Below are 7858 nucleotides of genomic sequence, written 5' to 3' on the forward strand. Positions count from 1 at the left end.
CAATCCTTCGCACAAGTCGTCATTCCGTTAAAAATCCTATACTCGCATGTCAAAATACTTTTGTGCGCTTTTGTTACAATAATTAAATATTTTTTAAACCTTTTAATGATCTTTTTAGCCTTGGCATTTAGATCAAAATTTGAAGAAAAAAAAAAGAACTACGATTTTCGCTGAAAATGACCAAGTTTAACGTACTCACAACGGTTTTGATAAAGTGTAACTACAACAGCATATAAGGCTTACAAAACCTTGAAATAGTCAAAAATAAACTGTAACGATGCCTTCAAAATTTACAGAAACGTACTGCACAAAATATCAGAAAGGTAACTGAATAAAAGATGATACCAGCACCTTGAAGAATATATTTTTTTTTGGGTTTTTTTTAACCTGTAAAGAAGAGCATGACGCAAAATATTATTACAACGATTCCTACAGGGTTCAGAAATTTGAAGAAAGCGAGTTGCTGGGCAAATACAATCGCAGTGGTACCTATATTGGTAGTAGTTGGAGGCGAACCAGCCTAAGGCTGAAAGCCTCCTAAATAAAGCTAAATAATAATATTGGTAGTATGGAAGCGTGGAAAAATGTCAAAACCTCAATTCCTGAGGTCCTGACAGCGATGCAGATTTCTTGGGAGCAGGTGATGGCAGTATGTTTTGACGATGCAGCACAATGGCTGGCAGCACTGCTGGAGTACAAGCCAGGTACAAGGACAAAAACAGCTAAATACTTTTATGAAAGGCTTTGAGTGTGTTGGTTTATTTCCTTTTAATTCCGTTATAATTGCTTATTTTTTGACAGATACGCGTATTTCATCTACTACTTGCAGACTTCATCAGTGCCAAGAACTCAACATCACTGATCAAGATTGGATAGATCAATAGCAGTATACTGTTTGTTCACTGCTATGCGCACTGTTTGAACCTTGTACTTGTCGACGCAGTGTGCATGCGAATTATTGGTCATTCATGTCCGTTTGTCTGTGCTATCATACCCCATCTGACGTGACTTCAGCGAAATCCAACCACCAAGGCAACAACATTGCAGCAAATGTTTAAAGACCTACTATCGCAATCATTTGATGAACCGATCACACTAGTTTACAAAACAACATAAAAAGTGTGAACTTTTGTGGTTTACCAACGTTTCTAATGCAAAATCCTACGCTGAATTCAATGCCGTGGTCAGAAAAAATTTAAGTAGAGCCATTTTTGAGACATACAAAAGTACGATTACTAAAATGTCAATATCTTTAGAACAAGTGCACCAATTTTAAATCTTTTTTTTATGAAAATGAAGCTTAATAAATTTGCTATCGTTCACTAGAATATTATGTCTTGATTAAAAATTTGAAGTCATTTAAAAAAAATTTTCCTCCGAATTTTCCATAAAAATCTTGTTTTAATCAACATTTTTAATGGGATAAAAAGATTCAAAAAATCATTCCATAATTAATTCTTAAAGTCCATTAAAAACTGGAGAAAATGAGCCTTTAATGGATGAAATCGGTTGGAAATTGTCGAAGTAAGGAATTTTTTTGTAAAATCATGGAAATTGAATGTTCCAAGATTGGCCGTTGTCCCGCTCCTAGGTTCATGCACCACTTCCAGTAAGCCTTTCTGCGGACGTGTACGCATACGGTGCATTTCACTAACACTACCAGCTGTCACGAAAAATTAAATGGGATATTTTCAACAATATAATTTACGCTAGTGTTTGTGAGACCGCTCGGCGAGAACCTAACGCAACCAACTCAATTTGACAGCTTTCTTTCTTTAACATTGCTTAATGATCCTCAAAAGTTTTGTTACGCGTGTGGCAACTATATATTTACAAAATCGGACAATTTCACTGCTTCGTTGCAAACTGCATACAGGCTTTATTTTAAAATTGATCCTGGAGTCTTACTTACTAACTCACTTATTTGTTATCTGTCAGTCGCTATTTGTCCTTTGACATGCCCACCATACGGCGTCGACCGTTTTTTCATGCAACGGATTGTTATTTCTGCTTGACAAAAGTTAAGCAACAAGGACGTCACAAAACAGTTGAGTATCCACAAGTGGCTTCTATGACAAAACCTGTTCCACATTCAAGTTCGGTCCCGTATCCTGTTTATCCAAAGCGGAAACGAGCGCCCTCTGTTGAATCGACCGTTACAAAAAGTGAGGAGGAATTCAAGGAGGAATGCGAGGAAGAGTTCGAGGTGGAATTGGAAAGAAACCCAAAACTGTTTACACAATCCGAATTTAATGATTTGGTGCGAGATCTCGACTTATCGAAGGAGAAATCCGAATTGCTGGCATCACGCTTGAAAGAACACAACATGCTGAGCAAGGAGGTCAAAATTTCTTGTCACAGGAATCGTCACATGAAATTTGACAAATATTATTCTACAAAGGACAAGGCATGTTTTTGCCATGACGTAAGCGGCTTGTTTGAAGAGTTTGGTGAGCCATATGATCCAGCTGAATGGCGTTTATTCATTGATAGCAGCAAGTTGAGCTTGAAAGCCGTTTTACTGCATCAAGGGAATGAGAAACCTTCTATTTCATTAGCTCATGCTGTTAATATGAAGGAAACGTATGAATCAATGGCTCTATTGCTCAATTTGTTAAATTACAATCAACACAATTGGAAAATTTGTTCCGATCTTAAAGTGGTTGCCATGTTGACTGGATTGCAACAGGGATACACAAAATATATGTGTTTTTTGTGTAAATGGGACAGTCGAGCTCGTAAGGAACACTACGTCCGAAAAGATTGGCCAAAACGGGATAATTTCACAATTGGTAAAGACAACGTTAAAAATGATCCTCTTGTGGTAAAAGAACGCATAATACTTCCACCACTACATATAAAACTTGGGCTATTCAAAAATTTCGTCAAAGCGTTGCAAAAAGAAGGGCCGGCATTCCAGTACTTGAAATCAGTATTTCCAAATTTATCTGACGTAAAGATAAAGGAAGGTGTATTTGTTGACCCACAGATCAAAAAACTGCTCAATGATTCCGAATTCAATACAGTTTTGACACCAGATGAGGAAAAAGCGTGGAAATCGTTCCAGCGTGTTGTCACAACCTTTTTAGGAAATTTCAGAAGCCCAGATTATGAGGAAGCCGTCGATGAATTGCTCAAAAATTATGAGAAAATAGGTATAAATCAAAAATATTATGTTTGTTACATATAATCAATTTCAAATCCTTTTATTTCACTGAACACAGGTGTGAATATGTCTTTGAAGATACATTTCCTACATTCTCACATGGATTTTTTCCCGGAAAATCTTGGTGACGAGAGTGATGAGCACGGCGAACGTTTTACCAACAAATGAAGATGATGGAACGTCGTTACCAAGGGTTTTGGGATGAAGCAATAATGGGTGACTATTGTTGGTTTCTGATTCGAGAAACAAGTTCAAAACATCGAAGACAAAGTCATTCGATTCTCAATCATTTTTAATAAAACCTAAATAAATTTCTTTTGTATCAACTCGGTTTTAAATCCTGATATGCCTTAATCAAATTGATATGTAGAGAAAAGAATCTTCCATGAAAACTTTACATGCGATTTGGATGCTTACAACGACACCAAGAAAAGGAACTCTAAAGCTGTTGTATTTCAGCAACATTTTTAAGTGTTTTACAAAAATGCTCATAACTTCGACAATTTCCAACCGATTTCATCCATTAAAGGCTCATTTTCTCCAGTTTTTAATGGACTTTAAGAATAAATTATGGAATGATTTTTTGAATCTTTTTATCTCATTAAAAATGTTGATTAAAACAAGATTTTTATGGAAAATTCGCAGGAAAAATAAAAAAAAAAAAATGCGGTAAATTTTTAAATGACTTCAAAATAAAATTTTTAATCAAGACATAATATTCTAGTGAACGATAGCAAATTTATTTATCTTCATTTAAATAAAAAAAAAAGATTTAAAATTGGTGCGCTAGTTTCAAAGGTTTGACATTTTAGTAATCGTACTTTTGTCCAAAATTCAAAAATCAAAATTTTTGTATATCTCAAAAATGGCTCTACTTTTATTTTTTCTGACCACGGCATTGAATTCAGCGTAGGTTTTGCATAAGACGTTGGTCAACCACTAAAGTTCACACTTTTTATGTTGTTTTGTAAACTAGTGTTATTTTCACTCCCGCGGGTTTTGCCATCAATCTATATAAAAAAAAATCCTTCCTTTTAATTAGCTACGGGTGTGACAACGATGGTGAGCTCACTATGTTATATCTTCATTTTATTTCAGCTACCTTATCTTCCAGCAGACGCTCTGGACAGCAATTTCAACGTTTATAAAAAAATCTAAATTTGCCAGCAACACTGACTGGGTGTATCCTATGGCTTACCTTCCCTACTAATATAATTCCTAAATTCCCGAGACTTTTATGAGGGGTCGTAGAGTTCTCTGAATCTCTCTTAAGTAAATGTTGGGCTAACATACCTTTCCTATCCCTACCAGTTGTAATGACGTGGCCAGGACAATCCTTAACTTTTGGAGCGGGATATGTCTTTATCTGGGGGATAGTAATTATTTCCTACTTACTATCTGTCCAGTAATAGATATCCGTACTGCTCTTAATAGTTTTGAATTCGTACCACCTACGATATTGTGCAACTTGTTCGATGCTAATGCTAATGCTAACAGTTATTCAAACTAAGACTGATTTAAAATCGATTGAACAACACTTGTTAAGCATCAAGTTAAGTTACCTGGGCACTCAAATGGGCTTTTCCCTTCTCCCAATAAAGAATGAAGAATAAAGAAAGAACGCACACTTAGTTCAAAAATCTTGGGCAAGCCGAAAAATTGATTTTTGGGGATTTTCTGAAACGATGTTTTTACAAGTAAATTTTCTTAAAAAATTGAGAAACATACATTTTATTAAATTTTCGATATTTTGTTACCCAATATTTTCAGAAAAATCATTTTTTTTTTCTGGATGGTTGCTTTTGTACTTGTGAATCGAATTGGTTTACTCTGAACAATGTGTATATGAAAATAAAGCTCAACATGATATCACGAACATGTTGTAGCCATTCCATTCGTAAGCTCTAAAGTCTAAAGTCATGATACCTACAGCAACCATTCGGTTGTTGTAAGAACACCTTCGCATCGCATTTGCATTCATCAATTTCTAATGACGTCATTCACACACATGTCTTTCACTCCAGCATAATCACACCACTCAAATCAGCATTCAAAAAAGCAGGGAAATCATTTCGCGACGAAAAATTTACAACACGTAAATCACATTGTCTATCTGTCCTCCCCCATTAGCAGTAACTGTTGAGTGTCAGTCTGCCTATGCAAGCACGCGGAAATGGAAATCTCCTTCTGAACTCGTCATCTTTATCGTTGGGATGATGATGATGATATTGTATCGTCATGGTGTGACTACTAACACTTTATTATGTCGAGTTCCTGGAAGTATGTGCGATGCATGCTGTTGCCGATTAAATATTCATATTCTAATTATGAACGTGTGTGGTGCTAAAATATGTTGTGTCTTCACCGTTAAACTGTTGGAAAGCATATATGACTCGCAGCCGGTGTTGAATAAGAAGTTTTTCAGTTTCGCATTGCGAATCGGAGTTTGGATTTCGATGTTCAAGATTGCATGTTCGCTTCAAGATCAACAACGACACACCCAACATAACTAAATCAATGCAATGGTCAAGCTTTGAAGTTGACTTTGACAAGAAATTATAACATCTGAGACGTGTGCATCTCAGGAAGCAATTCATCCGTTTCAGCGGATATTCCGGTTGCAATCCCTCAGAATAAATTATTTAGCACCATGGATAGACCAAACACGTTTGTCACCGCACGGTGCAACGCGTGACGCGTGTGATTAGTGTTTAACCAGCAGCTGGTTTTTGCTCAATTTGCCAGCATAATCGTGCAAATTTATAACGTGACATTGACTGGGATTAATAGAATCATCGTGGAGCCGTACACACGTTGACACCAACCGAACGAAAACGTCAGGCTCTTGGATTTGTGCTGTGTTATTCCATACCCTTCGATGTTTCTTTCGCAACACACCTATTTATAGGCCGCCGAGCATATTTTTCTTATGCCGTTGCTCCGTTAGCTCTTTCGCCGGATTTAATGACGAGAAAATTGAATAATGGATCACCTGGGTAAGGGGGATTATGTGCGATGAGCTTTCATTAATTACCACCCGCTTGCAATCCATATCAATTAATCATGAACGTGAGCGAGGCTACACTGCTGAGCTGCCCCGTGTCCTTGTAGTTAGGTAAATTGTGCTCAAGCGAATGGAAGTGGATTATACGGCTAATCTTTACAGATTGGTGGCCACGGCGTTTTGGAACGTGCTTTTGGGAGAATTCTGAGGTTTGCCGGAAGATGATTTGTTTTCCTAGGTATAAGTGGATTCAATCTCTTCTTCTTTCTTGGAGTAATTTATTTAAACAAACATTAGATGATGTAGTGTGTGAGCAGAAATGGTAAATATCATAACCATAATGTGAGAAAGATGACAAGCAGCCGAGTTAGTTGGCATAACATTGTAATGCAGGTCAAATCATGAGTAAAGTAAGTATGTGAGGATGAGAAAACTTGTCGTACTATAGACGCATTTCGCGCTAAATCGTATTCGGAGCTGGCAGCACCCTCTCAGATTTCAATGAAACTTTCTGGATGTGTGGACCTTGACTTAATATGCCACTTTGCATACTTAGTTTTTCCAAAATTTATCTAGACTAACATTTGAGAAGGGCCAAACTTTTTCTGCCGATTTTTTTCAAAAAAATATTATGGAAAAATGAAAACTCCAACAAAAATATGTTGTGCTGATGACTTTTAGGAAATTTTCCATTAGTTACCGGAACTTTAGATGAAGATGCAGCTGTTCTTACTAACGTTTTGAAAACGTGTACCAATCAACTAGTTGAGCAAAAGTTTGTTTCTTTGAAAAACTCGAACAGCTGGTACAATTTGGATCTTTTGCGTCTTAAACGGAAAAGGGACAAATGGTACAAAAAGTTTTGTAGATCTAATAGTGATAATCATTGGAATAGGTACACGGTCGCGCGTAATAAATATTCACAATCGATTAAGAAAACTCGATGTGAATATATTCAGAGGAAAATTGATCAGCATCAAAACAACAGCAAAGAGTTATGGAAAATTTTGAAATCGTTGATGAAGCCTAGTAATTGTAAATCACGGACCATAACTTTTAATGGCATATTAGAACAGCCAGAACCAGTAATTGCTTCTAAGTTTAATGACTATTTCGTCGAGAGCGTTTAACTGATCAATCAATCTATTGAACTGATCAATGAACCGGACGAAATAAAACAGCCGATTAATAGTAATTGTAGATTTAATGGTTTTCACCCAATTACATTAGATGAACTTAAAAATATTTGCTTTTCATTAGGAAAAACGGCTGGAGTAGATAATGTTAATGCTAGAGTTATTAAAGATTGCTTTCATGTCATTCGACACACTCTGCGGGACCTTATTAATCAATCATTGCAATCTGGGCACGTGCCGCATATTTGGAAAGAATCTTTAGTTGTTCCTATACAAAAAGTTGCTGGGACGATTAAAGCCGAAGAGTTTCGTCCCATCAACATGTTGCACACATTAGAGAAAATTTTAGAACTTGTTGTAAAAGGCAAGCTGTTAGAATATTTAAATAGTAACTGTTTGTTGATACCGGAACAATCGGGATACCGGGAAGGCCATTCTTGTGAAACCGCGTTAAATTTAGTGTTAGCTAAATGGAAAGAAAATTTTGAGCATAAAGATACGATTTTTGCTGTGTTTTTGGATCTAAAACGCGCTTTTGAGACAATTTCTTGG

This window comes from Ochlerotatus camptorhynchus, unplaced genomic scaffold, assembly GCF_037179485.1.
Source record: "Ochlerotatus camptorhynchus isolate MF236.1 unplaced genomic scaffold, CSIRO-AGI_Acam_v1.1 ptg000002l, whole genome shotgun sequence".
Lineage (NCBI taxonomy): Eukaryota > Metazoa > Arthropoda > Insecta > Diptera > Culicidae > Ochlerotatus > Ochlerotatus camptorhynchus.